This window comes from Elgaria multicarinata, chromosome 21 (assembly GCF_023053635.1).
Source record: "Elgaria multicarinata webbii isolate HBS135686 ecotype San Diego chromosome 21, rElgMul1.1.pri, whole genome shotgun sequence".
NCBI lineage: Eukaryota > Metazoa > Chordata > Lepidosauria > Squamata > Anguidae > Elgaria > Elgaria multicarinata.
Genome location: NC_086191.1, coordinates 16,880,694 through 16,894,583, shown reverse-complemented (window position 1 = coordinate 16,894,583; position 13,890 = coordinate 16,880,694). Strand labels below are relative to the sequence as shown.

General features: G+C 51.0%; 1 long non-coding RNA gene across 1 annotated transcript; it reads left to right on the top strand.

The window, feature by feature from the left end:
- Window positions 1-475: 475 nt before the first annotated feature.
- Window positions 476-12,097, top strand: LOC134412159 (uncharacterized). The gene is made up of 3 exons (XR_010026390.1): window positions 476-537; window positions 4,351-4,967; window positions 11,810-12,097. It is a non-coding gene; the product is annotated as an uncharacterized LOC134412159 (long non-coding RNA).
- Window positions 12,098-13,890: the final 1,793 nt, after the last annotated feature.

Below are 13,890 nucleotides of genomic sequence, written 5' to 3'. Positions count from 1 at the left end.
GTTCCAGAGCTGAGAGTTAACTTTCCCTTTCCCTTTTTAGCCAGTTCCTCATAAAGGAGAAGAGCTCCCCTCAATCTTCCTCACCATTTGTTTGGAAAGGAAAAGCTGAGCTTATTGGAAGCAGGCGGTGTAGAGCAGCAGGAGGGACGGAGTGCTGCCACTTCTTAAACAGCAGGGACAGTGATGTCGCCTCCCGGCGCGCTTCGCCAAATGAGCTGAGCCAAGGAAGAGAGGCGGCGTAAGGGTAAATGCTGTCCCTGAGTCATGTGTCCCCCCCCCCCCCGAAACACTCGGGAGCTATCAGCAGCCGCTCTCCCGTGGGCAAGGGGTCTGTGGCTCTGGCCAAGTGTGGCCCCTCTTCTCCCCCCACCCCCAGCCCTATATATACACCACAAGATTCACTACTTGCCCCTTTTGAAAGAGCTGGGATGTTGAATTCGCCACCATCTTTCTTACGCCTGATATATTCCAAACAGGGTGCTAGTGGGGGACCTGGAGGAAAAGTGGGCGTGAAGCCTTCATCTCATTGGTTCGAAGGTACTTTCACAAACTTCTTTAAAGGCGCTCTGCTTAGGTATGGGGCAGTAAATCTATCCTGCAGGTGCTTCCAGACAAGGCGCGAGCTGTGCTGTGGCCCGGCCTCATTCTCAGAGTTTGGCCAGGAGGGGAGGCATTTCCAGGCCAGACCTCCAATTTGTAACCTCCTGGGTCTTCCCATCGCTACGTCTCTTTTTTCTTACCACAAAAACAAAAACGTTTGGGAGGAGCAGAATAGCTGTGCAAACCTTTCTGACTGGTAGTGCTAGCAGCCATCTGTCTGGAAGCACATGTGCGCACCGTGAGTCTTCATGGCTAGCTCCTGGGGGTGGGGGGACCCTTCCTCACTGCCCCCTCTGATCCTGTTGCCATTCCTTGATCCCCAGAGCATTCATTGAGTAGACGGGGCCTGTGTAGTATCCCCATTAATAGCTTGGTCAGGTAAGGTACGTGAGCATGCATGGCTAAGGGTTAAATGGCCACTTGTATTTTGAAAAATTTCAAAACCCAGCCAGGCAAAATATTGATTAGGTCCAGCTGAAATGGCACAAAATAATAAGCCAGCCCATGAGTTCCCCAGAACGTTTGATCCGGCCGGACGTTCAGCAGAGCACTGAGTGGAAAGGAAGGGGGCGAAGCCACGAACACTGCAGTGCTCAAAATCCCGTGGTGGTGGTGGTGGTCTACTAGAAGCAGGGCCAGGGGGGGGGGGTGTTGCGTATGAAGGGGCAGTGGTGTTGGGGGGGGCAGAATGTCTGTCTGTCCGTCCAGGCCCCCTGGCCACTGACCCTGCGGCCCTCGGCAGAGACCGGCCAGGGAGCAGCACGGGCCAGGTTGGCATGGCACGACAGAGCAGACCACCGAGAGGGAGAGGGGCGAGAGAGGGAGGGAGGGAGAGGGGCTGGGGGGGGAAGGGAGGCAGCGGAGGAGACCAGAGGGGAAGGCTCTGAAATGGAAACTGACATGATCTTGCCAAGCCTCCTGCTGCCTTCCCTCCCTGCGGGATTTTCATCAACCCCTCTTGACGTGACAATCAATAACTCCCCACCCCCCACCCCCAGCATCATACTGGGAGACATTAATAATTTCATCCCCAGGCGTCCACACTGAGCACATTAGCCCTTGTCCACAGGCGGGGGGTGGGGGGTCTGGAGAGAGCCACACCACGCAGGGTATTGACAGGGGGGCTGGGAGCCCTGCCTTTTAATTACTATCCTACAAAAAGGGCAGGGAGGCCAGCCTGGGTCCAGTTGGGGGGTGGGGAGGGGGAAGGAGTTGCATTTCGTGCTAAACTCATGTCTGCCAGCACCCACCCACCTCCAGGGACTCCCTCGTGAGCCCAATCCGTGCTTGCCATGAGAGACCGGAATAGGAGGAGCTCTCTGGCCGTTTGGTTCGGAAACTTTTAGTGACTTGCAAAATCCTTTGTGGCTGCAAATGCTGGGAACGGCCCCCGGCATCAAGATAGAATCATAGAATAGTAGAGTTGGAAGGGGCCTAAAAGGCCATGGAGTCCAACCCCCTGCTCAGTGCAGGAATCCACCCTACAGCAGCAAGAAGAAGCAACAGCCCAAGCGAAGGCTAATTCTAGCAAGATGCAGCAGCAGCACACCTGAGGGGCGGGGGGGGGGGGATACAGAACCAAGAGGGCTGCTGGAGGCAAGCCCTCCCCAGCCCCCTCCCCCTCCCCCTCCTCACCCCTTAAGGGAGGGAGGTTGCTGGAGGTGGGCTCTGCCTGGCCTCTGCAGAGCCGCATCCCCACCCTCTCATGGTGAGCTCTGCAGGCAGGCCGGCTTCCGTCGGGTAGAGCGGACCACTCCCTTGGCTTGCAGGAGCTGGCCGGTGTCTTCGTTAATAGGAGCCCCTCATCAAGGCGGGTATTTCGTCGAAGTAAGCAAAGCTATTCTCATAGGCGTGGGGGCTGCTAGAGCACATTAATGACGCCTCTGGAGCAGAAATGTTTATGGCTATTATGAATATTGCATGAATTGCGAGCAAGAGCCTGATTTATGTGAAAACAGCCATCAAGAGAAAAGGATGGAGGAGGAGCGAAACCGGCCCCGCTCCTGGTGCCGTCCCTGGTCCGGAAGAGGGATGCGATGGCAGCCACGAGGGCTCCGCAGGTGAAGGGGCGCCGCTGCAAGGGCTACAGCGCTGGCTTGGCCACGCTCCGCCTCACCCATCTTCCTGTGGAGAATTAACAAGCAAAAGAGGGTCTTCCGCAGCTGCAGGCGCCTCTGCATTGCCTTTTCCTTGGGGCTTTTGTCAGTACCTGGACGAGGAAACGCAACACCGTGGTCACATGTTAGCAGCGCCCTTTCTCCAAAAGCGGAAGCATCCTGGGACACTGCTGCATGTGAACCCATTGGGCATCGTGGGCTCATCCAGGCTGAGCTTGGCTCATTCGGACCCGGCCATGCAATGGCTACACCCAGCTCAGCCTCACAGGTCTGGCCTGGGCACGGGGTCCTGAGCCGAGGGGACAAGACGGGAGGAAGCCGCCTCCCTTCCACCTGAGAAAACAGGAGCCGCTGCCGCTCTCCCCCCCCCCCCCCACCCCCCAAGCTTTGTGCCAAGGGTGAGGAATGCAGCAGAAGTCCTTCCGGAGGGGAATGCGGGGAGCCACCTGCCGGCACCTGTGACGACAGCAGCAGGGTCCGCTCTGAAGCCGGAGTGTTTCAATGCCCCTTGATGTTGCTCTCGTCTTGTTTCGTGAGGTTGAGAGCTCAGAGGGTTTCCTTCCTGGGATTGCTGTCCTGGTGCCCCACCACCACCGGAATTCTCTCTCCACAGGAATTCCCAGCACGTGCTGGTTTGTTTTAGTGCCTGAGCATGTTAGCCATCTGCTGAGTGCTTTGAGCCAATCCCACCTCCAGCCCCTCTATCTACCAGCGAGATGCGCCCACGCGCACCCTGCTCACTCACTCTAACCCCCACCCACAAGCTGTGGGGCTCCCTGTCTTCTCCTTCTGGGGGGAGGGGGAGCAGTGCTTGCCATGGCTGCCGTGCTGAGCTGCCGGGCAGGACTTTTGGCTCCCCGGGTGAGGTGTGAACACCACAAGCCCGGCTCCTCCCCCCCTACACCACACCTCCTGTCCTGTCCTCCAGCCCACGCTGTTGGCAGAAATCACAACATGGTGTGCAGAACCTTGACACGAACGGCCTCTTTCAACACTTCCTTCTCTGGTGGCCCTAAGAGCAGATGGGTAGATCTGGACAGAGACCACTTTAAACGTGTTTTCCTTGCTGGAAAATCCCCCCAACTTCTTGCATATCTTTGCAATGCTCTTTTGCTCTCTGCGTGCATTTCCTGTGACTTGGTCCCTTAAGGAAGGTCAGGAAAGTGGGGATTTAGACAACAGGGCTCCTGCTTCACAATTCACCCACACGAATATCAGCCACCAAGTTTTGTGCCTTTATCATTCAAATTCAAATGCTCACTGCTAGGCTTCCAAAGTGCATTGCGGGGACTCAGAGGTCTCTCTGTGGCATGTCTCTTCTGATGCGTGCGCTCACACACACACACACCTTGGAGCTGATTGCAGCCTGCTCCTTCCCATCAATATCCATGAGTGGCAATATTGCCTCTCTCTCACACACACACTCACACTCTCACACTGCTCTTCCATGTCAGCTCTTATGACTCAAGGGGGGACGCTTGTCTTTATTCCCACTTGATCCCATTTGGCAGCCTTGCTGCCCCCTCTGCTTCTCCTGCCGCCTCGGAGGTTTTAGTGTCATCTATCAATATCACCAACGTGAAGAGATGCGCTTTGAAACTTAACTCCATGCTGGTCTTCCGCATGAATCCAGGGCTGGGACGGCCGAGGCAGGAGGCGCAACGGAGAAAAGGTGGATTTCCGAGCTGCCCGCCGGTGGTGAAGGCACAGAGCAGATGCTGCCACGGCTGTTCCCTGGGGCGGAGTCAAGTTTCAGTCGGCCCTGAAATATACGCGCGAGTCAGAAGAGAACAGGAGCGCCTTGAGAAGCTACGCCGGCGCTAAGCGAGGAGACGTGCTCCTGATGCCCATGCACACGTGCAAGCACAGCCATATCTGAGGGCTTCCCCAGGGAACGATCAGGTCAGGAGGCCTGGGATGGGGAGGCGGGTCAGGCCGGAACCACTGCAGACCCTGCTTCTTTAGTCACACACCTTCGCTTCACCTCATGCTGCAAGATTTTGACTTCAGATGCTGCTGCTAAAGGTGTGCAGCGGGTCCAGTTTTACTAAAAACATCCCACTGCTGCAAAAGCAAAAACCGAAATTCCACCCTTCAAATAAAATGTGTCGCTTTTCATTTAAATCTTTGTATGCTGCAGATTTGACCTCCAAGCGGTTCACAACAGCAGCAGTGGTAAACGAAGGAGAGTCTTCGTGCCACAGACATAGACCGGCTGAGAGGAGAGACGGTCGCTGGGCCCGCAGAGAGGTTTGAACCATTTCTTTAGTTACTCAGCCAGCCCCCCTCTGAGCCCCAACTACAGCTGCCAGCCAAGTTTGGCCTTCCGTCTGTGGGTGTTCGTGTGGCGCTGCCAGCCCCCTTCTTCCTTGGTATCTCTGTGCCTCCGTTTCCCCAGCCACCTGGCTCTGACAGCCAGAACCCAGCAACCGTGGGTGCGGGTGGGCTGACCCCTAACGCAGCATTTCTGAGTTTGCTGCTCTCCTGGCCTGGCCTGGCCCTAGTGTGCCTCTTTTACAGGCAGGAAGCAGAGTCCCACGGTGGGCAGCCCTTCGGACGGGCATCAGGCCTAGCTGAAGGTCCCCTGGCCTCTCCCTGTCCAGCGGCGGTCGTTTGTCCAGGGCCAAGCGCTGCGGCTGCTGCCACCCCGTCCCGTGCGCTCCTGCGTCGCGCCCCTTTCTCCTGGGCGGCTGGCAGCAACGTCACCACGACTCATTCATTAGCCAGATGAAATCAATTCAGTTCCATTACAGCCCAATCCCGGGCCTAACATTAGCCCAGCCAGGCGATAGCGTCCCCATTACCCTGCAGATGCGATTACAGCGGATTCGATAAGCCTTTTGATTAGATGAAGGTGTGTGCCTGTGCGGCTTTTTTATGCTCGCTGCGCCTCCTGGGAGCGACCGTTGATAACTTGCCCTGTCATCCCAGATGAGCTTTTAAAGGCGAAGACGAGGCCCATTTCTGATAGGGCTCCGAAATGTGATTGAAGGACCTGGACAAAGTGATGAGCTTCCAAACCTTTTCTGCAAGGAGTTTGGGAGTAATGATATTAAGGGGCTGCGAGGCAAAAGAGCTTTTACTGAAAACGATGGGATGCCGTCTAGCCTGGCAGAAGAACAAAGGCCCAGCGGAGACTCCCTGATGGTTGGCACACCCAGAGGATTGTGGGAAGGCCCAGAAAGCCCCAGCTCCAAGCCAGGGCTGGAGTGCAGGAAGCAGAAGGCCTTCAATAACATGAAGGTGTTATTTTTAGTTTTTAAGTGGCCCGCAGACCACAAAGGCCTTTCTGCTGTATTGGGGTTTTGGCACAGTAAATGCACATTTGTTCCTTGCCATCTGCATGCAGCTTCAGCTGTTGGGCGGTATAAAAATGCAATAAATAAAATAATAAATAAATCATTAAATATAGACTTTTACCATATTTGCTGCCCTTGTCTGAAAATTATGTCATGCTGCAAAAATATTGAAAGTATGGCTAATTAAAATATGGAATATTGCAAAAAAGTTAAGATTACTGAATATAAGATGGATGCACAGAAACAAAACTAGGAAACGTTTACAATCATTGGGGAGGCCATTCAATTTATGATGGTTAGATTGAATTCAGATATGACTCAATTGAGCTCATTTGAGATGATGTAATGAAATAATTTAATGAATTCAGATGAAATAGGATAATTTATTAAATCCGGTTGAAATCAGTACATGGGCTGATAAGTATTTAGATAGAAAGATTAAGCAGATGATTATGTTACACATCGTATGCTCACTGGACAGTGAACGGAAGCAGGTGTGGGCACATCCCTGCTGGTTCTGCTGGATCCCTCGGTGCCCTCGGATCCATGGGCCGGGACTGGGAGGAGCCACTTGAGATTTGCAGAGATAGTTTTTAACTGGTGGCTGCTGTGTATTTCCTTATCTGCCGTTTTGATTATAATTTTATTTTCTTGATAGCCAGCATGAGCACCAGAATAGGGGAAAGGTTAGGGTCAGTAAAATGAATGGTCTTACTGCCACGACACAGGCTCTGAACACCAGACCTCACGTCTGCCACCACTTATTATGGGGCAGCACAGGCTCTGAACACCAGACCCGGCCGAGGCTACTCCCTGCTCACTCCTCCCCCCTCCCAAGACATTCTAACTCCGCCCACTCAGGCCAACATTCTACAAACCACAGACTTACAAACTGCAGGCATACCTTTGGGAATTGACTTGTGGGGTGTAACGCCACATATTCCCCCCCTTTTTTAAAAAACCCGAGTATGGGGCTGGTTTAATACCTGGACCTGTACATAGGGTTTGGGGAAATAAAATGGTTAAACATTTATAATTGCATAATAATTAATAGCACTAACAATATATGTACATACAAACCTTTTGGAACATCAACATTAAAAGAACCACATTTTTATTAGTCCATTTCTTTTTGGCTCCAATTTTAAAAGTCCAGGAGCATCACAATGTCCACAACAAAGTCTCACGTTATTGGTGAATTGGACGATTCTTGGCGAGACAGTCCATCTGCGATGATGTTCTCCCAACCTGCCACATGCTGGATCTCCCCGTTGAAACTGTGGATCCGCCACGACCACTGCTGCAAAAGTTGGTTGTGGCCTTCCATGGGTTGCAGCCACAACAGCGCTCGAAGATAGGCTCGCATGATGAACCGCTGTCCCTCCGCGCATGCCCCGACTCTGTCTATAGCCCACACGATGGCTAGACACTTCTCTTGGACAGCAAAACAGCCTCTTTTTCTCTCTGCTAACCCTCTGCTGGAACAGGCTACGAGATCGTCCACTGTCCGCCACAGCTCTGCTCCATCTCTGACCTCTGAAGCGTCCGAGGCCAGAACAAACTTTCCTCTGACTGCCTCCAACATTGCCTCATTCACTCCATCAGCAGATGATTTAATAGGGGAATGGGCTCCAGTCTTAATTTGAATAATATAAGGTCTCTCCCAAACAGCTTCAAACTGATTCTTCTTGGGAAAGAAGACCACGACTTCAACTCCTATTCTAAAGTTCCGGTCTTTAGCCTCTTCATCACTCCAAGTTTTATGGATAAAACCCAAGCGACAAAAGATTTTTAATAGGGCTTCTGCCACTGACAAGACATCAACTTTTTGAAGGGCTTCAGCATTCGGGAACTTTGTGGCAAAATCTATAATGGTCAATAGGAACCTTTTTCCCGTCCGTGTAGGTCTAGGGAAGGGTCCTACTAAGTCCAGTCCTATCCTAAAAAAGGGTTGGTTGATAAGTGGTAGGGGATTTAGGGGAGCCTTGACCCTGTCCCCACTTTTCCCCACCCTCTGGCAACTCTCACAGGACTTGCAAAACTCTGTGACTTCCCTGGAAATATTCGGCCAGTAATAATTAGCCATCAACCTTTTCCGGGTTTTTCCTATCCCCATGTGGCCTGCCAAAAAGGAGTCGTGAGCTAATTTTAGCAGCTGGTCCCTATATGGTTTTGGTACCACAAGCTGCTTTTCAACCCCCCAACTCCCTTGTTTTTTCTTGGGCAACCACTTTCGGTATAGGAGTCCCCGATCCCAGAAAACCTGTTCTTTCTGAGTGTCACTAAAAGAGGTTTCTTGTCCCTCAGCTTTGGATCTTAAAACTTCCAAGCTGGGATCATTTCCTGTGTGTAAAGCAAACATGGTATCAGTTTTTGCAACTGTGTTTCTTGGCTCAGCCATTCCTTCAGCTGGGTTGCTGGGCAACTGCAGAGGCATGCCCTCAGCATCCCCAGACTCGCTACAATTCTCTGACAAGCCTTCCACTGCTGCTTGTGAGCGTGTAATAATAAACACTTTTCTACCTTCTAACCCCATGATATCAGTACCTAGGATTAGAGGTTCTTCCTGAGAGGAATTAACACCTAAAATACATTTCCCTGTGACTCCCCTCCATGTAACCTCCATCGCGGCTACAGGAATTTCAATTATGGGCCCCGTCACAGGTTTGATGTTAATTTTTCTGTGAGGAATAATCTCCTCGCTCATCACCAGATCTGCTCTAATCAGAGATAAACGAGCTCCTGTATCTAGAATAGCTTTATGCTTTCTTCCATTTATTAAAACATCTTCCCACAACGACTGATCTGATTCTTTCATTTCTCCCCACACTAATGTGTAACACTGGGAACTTTGAGGACGCTCAGCATCTTTATTAATATCCACTCTCCTTACTGAGGTAGTTTTCTCTTTCTCCTCTCTCAGCCTGGGACAGTGTGGTCTAATGTGCCCCACCATCCCACAATGATGGCATGTGAGGTCTGTTTTTCCAAACATAGGTTTGGTGGTGTTTCCCGCCTTTTCTGTTGGCAACTGATTTTTATTTACCTCAGCTTCTTTCTTACCCCCATTAGGTTTATACCCTGGTTTAATATTATTTTCTTTAGTAGACTTGCTGGTCATATGATAGCCCCGGTTTAAGGAAAATTGATCAGCCAGGGAAGCTGCATCTTGATATGTTTTGGGGTCTCTATCTCTCACCAGCAATCTTATATCTTGAGGGATTTGAAAAATTAATTGATCTTTAATCATCAGATCAACTAAATCTTGCTTGGTTTTCACCTCAGCGCAGGTGATCCATTTTTCAAAATGATCTGCTAATTTGTGTCCCAACTCCACAAAAGATTTGGATGACACAGCATTAAGGCTTCTAAATTTCTTCCGGAAATACTCAGGCCCATAGCGAAATCTTTTATAAACTGCTGTTTTAAATGAGGCGAAATCTAAAGCTTCCCCCACAGGAAAACTGTTATAAATTTCAGCCAGGTCTCCCTTGATCAAGTTAGGGATAAACTTCATATAATCTTGTGGCTTTACTTCCCACATCATGGCTGCCTTTTCAAAGGTATTGAAGAAAATTTGGGGATCTTGCCCCTCAACATAAGGGGTAAAGTCTTTAGGAGATAATTTGGGAGGTCTAGCCCCTTCCTCAATTCTCCTCTGATCTTCCCGCTCAAATTTTCTCTTTTCCAAAGCAAGACGTTCTAGCTCCAGCTCCCTATCTTTTTCTCTTAATCTTATTTCTGCCTCACGATCTTTTTCCCTCAGCCTTTCTTGCTGTTCCAACTCAGCTCTCTTCAACTCTCTTAATCTTATTTCTGCCTCCTGATCTTTTTCCCTCAGCCTTTCTTGCTGTTCTAACTCAGCTCTTTTTAACTCCCCTTGTTGTTCTAATTCTCTATCTCTTTGCTTTATTCTTTCCAATTCAAGTTGTCTATTAGCTTCTTGTTGTTCTCTTTGTTGTTTTATTTTCTCCATTTCTAGCTGAATGTATTGAGGAGACATTTCTACCGGCCTCAGAGGATTTACCTCAGTTTCACCTGCAGCATGAACTCTGTAATATTCTATAAGAGCCCATTTCATCTCATCAACCGACTTTCCCTCAGTTGGCAAATTTAAACTTTTACATCTGTCTGACAGAGCATCTTTCTTCAACCCTAAGATCTCCATCGTTACTAGACAGAGACTTAACTTTAATAAATAAAATGGTACTGGGAGTTTTCAATTGAGATCAGGAGTGGTAAACTTGATATTTTATAATATGTATCTCACCACAGACAAAAATATCCTGTCAGAGAATTGTATCAGCGCAACCTCTGACTTAGGTAATATGTAACTTTCACAGCTAAGGACCTCAGAGGTGCTTTACAGTAACCACCCTCTGTCCTGTTCACAAATAAAATCCTTTTTTGACTTCTGTCACTATAAATGAACAGAGTCTACTTCGGATCCCGACGCTGCCACCACCTTTTATGCCACGACCCAGGCTCTGAACACCAGACCTCACGGCTGCCACCACTTCTTATGGGGCAGCACAGGCTCTGAACACCAGACCCGGCCGAGGCTACTCCCTGCTCAAGCCAAGCACCACCACTTGATACGCCTGAGGCAAGGGATAAAGCCCACCTTCCTCCAAACTATGTGGAGAAAGGGGTTTAAAATGGAGAAGGATTTAATATATATATAATAATGCGCTGAAAGTTATATCTGTTGAGGTGAATGATTGTCAGAGTGGGTGCTGAATGATGTAAACTTAAGATGATAAACGCCAAACAGACACGTGGGATTTTCGTGGTAGTTTTTAAAATAAACAATCAAAATTTATTTTTAAAAGTTCACAAGCTTTGTTTCAAATAACAACATTTAAAAACCTTTTTGAAACCTTTCATACAATCCTGTCATCCTCACATTCGCGCTTTCCTTTCACTCACACAATCACTCTTGAACTTTCTTTATTATCAGTATTGAATTATATACTTCCACTACGTGCACACCACACTCTAAAGACACCACTCACTACACTGACTCTCAAATTTCCCAGAACTTAAGTACTATAAATACAGAGAGCACTACAGACTCTAAGAGTCCCTAACAAGTCTCCCTGGAAGGAACAGAACAGAACAGCATAGAACTGAACAAGACAGACCAGAACTAGACAGAACTCTCCATCCCCTCCGTCCTTCCCTTATATATCGCTCCTCCCCCCTCCCAAGACATTCTGACTCCGCCCACTCAGGCCAACATTCTACAAACCACAGACTTACAAACTGCAGGCATACCTTTGGGAATTGACTTGTGGGGTGTAACGCCACACTTACACCCACACCTCATATGCAATTGATCTGGTTTATTGAAAAAACCCAAAAAACAACTTACTGCAAGGTCCAGAGTTCTCCAGAGTTCCAGGGTGGGGAGGCTTTTAGGTTTGGGGAAAAACCTCCTCCTAGTTGATAGACAGGGGGCTTCTAGCGAGGCCACCACTAAGGGGCGGGGACACTTCCCCTCAGCTCTCAAACCAAGCCCAGAGCCTGGAAGGAAGGAAGGAAGCCGCCGTAGCCCTAAAAAGTGAAAACTATATTAAAAGCATTCAGTAGAGGTGCACTGTGCAACAAGGACTGTTAGGAGATCGGCTCTGTGGGATGCTGATCAACCCAAAGGAGGCACCAGAGGCCGATGGCTCTCTGTTGCTTTCTTTCATCTTAAAAATCTGGGTGCAACAATTTCCCTTCCCCAGGACCCCATAGAACATAAATTTACGTTAAGTTGGCATTTTCTTTTCTCCGGTGATTTTGAAGGCGAACAGTTCGGCCTCCGAGTGAGTCGACATTCCCTCATCTGCTAGACCCAACAGTTTCCCAGGAGGAGGAGGAGGCCCATCCATCAAAGGCTGCACCAGTGAAGGCACATGGATCAGCGAGGTGGCGCCTAATGAATGTATGGACACTTCTTCAGATCACGGCCCAATGCACTAATTCAATCGACAGGCAAGTCCTAGAAGCTGCAGAGGCAGCAGAAACGGCAATGCCTTCAGTAGGTAGGAAACAGCCCTGGGACTGAGGAGACCAGATGAATGCAGTGGGGCTGTTCACACCACACCACAACCCCCAGGCAGGGGTGGCGTGTATAACACGGCACCCTCTGGGACTGACTACAGCTTGTCCTGGATTAAACTACCCCCATGACGAGCAGCAGCATGCCGTCAAGACCCAGACAATATCTGATTCGGTCATAGGCACCTGTGGCAGGTGGGGTGCGCATGCATGGAAGAATATGTGCATGTGTAATGTGCCATTACTGGTAGACCTGGTGACACAGGTGGTGATGAGGCTAAGGGGGCAGGTGTACTGCGCTGAGTAAACCTGGCTCCCAGGAACCTCGGGGGATGAGGGCGACGGAGCTGCCTGTCTTCCCACTCCATGCCTGTGCCGTAGGAGGGGAAAGCGGAGAATCGCCACACAGGGCCGCCCATCCTTCCCATCCTGCTCCCTCCTGAGAGGCAGCCCTTCCCCACAGGACGCGGGGTGGGGGGATGTCCTTCTGTTCCTTCGAATCAGGATGGAAAGATCACCCCTGAGCAGGGAGGGAAAAGGCAGGCCAGAGCTGTTCTCTGGGCCCTCCTCCTCCTCAGGCCAAGGCAGAAGGCAGCCCATCCACAGAGAGCCTCCGTCCGCTGACCCAACCCTCCTCAAGCCTGGCTCAGGCGCTGCACAAAGGACGAAGGGCGGCAGCGTTGCCCGCTCCGGACAGACAGCCGAGGTGCCCAGCTGAGGTTCTCCAAAGGCAGCCTCCACAGGACTTCCGTTTTCGTTCCCCCTCAGCCCGGTGGGTGTGGGCGGCACTGTCTTATGTCCTCACAGGGGCCTGTGTTGGTCCCCAGAGAGGTCTGGGGGCTGACCTCCTTCCTCCCACAGGAAGTCAGTGAGCCCATAATGGGGAACAGGCCAGCCATTCCCCATTGTTGCTCTTCCTAAACAGCCCTCACTTTTAGGCCAAAGGGCCTTCCTTCCTTCCTTCCCTCCTTCCCTCCTTCCTTCCTTCCTTCCTTCCTTCCTTCTCAGGGTCTGGGAGATGAGGGGAAGAAGCCCCCCCTCCTCCTCTTGGTGTCATTCTTGCCGGGCAACACTGTCGGGAAGTGGAGTGGCAAATGAATGGGGCGGAGCAGGGGGGAGCGGTGCTGCTAATGCACTTATTGGCAAGAGGGCTGCCAAGAGGGCTCCTGGCTGGGGCTGCTTGCTTTCAGAGGCAGCAGGCAATCCAGCCAGGAACGTTGTCCTGCTCCCAGCCTGCAGGCCAGCTCCGTTCCTCCTAGCAGAGAAGAGCGGCTCTGCAGGAGGGGAGGAGGGCAAGGGGGGCTGGCGGCACATGCAGGCTGCCCTGGGCAGCTCTGGCCCCATGGCAGGACTCCGCAGGTCCCAGCTGGCACCCTACCCAGTGCCTGTTGACACTTCCCTGTGCCTGTTGGCATTCTCTTCCCCTCCTTATTGTTTACTACAACTTTATTAGATTGTAAGCCTATGCGGCAGGGTCTTGCTATTTACTGTGTAATCTGTACAGCACCATGTACATTGATGGTGCTATATAAATAAATAAATAAATTAATAATAATAATAATAATAATAATAATAATCGTAGCTGTGCAGTTTGAGGGAAGGAGTAAGATTGGTTGGATGGGGTGGGGCGGTGGCAGCGAAATGGGGCAACGGCTGCGGGGGAACAGAAGCCGGGGCTCTGGCCCACCTGGACGGGGACAACTCGGAGCCCTTTGCAGCTGAAGCAGAGCCCAAGGGGCTCACACGCCCAGGCCAGCGTTTAGTCTGGCTGAATAATCTGGGCACCACCTCCTGCCCTGCCTATTCCTCCTCCTCCTGCCCTGCCC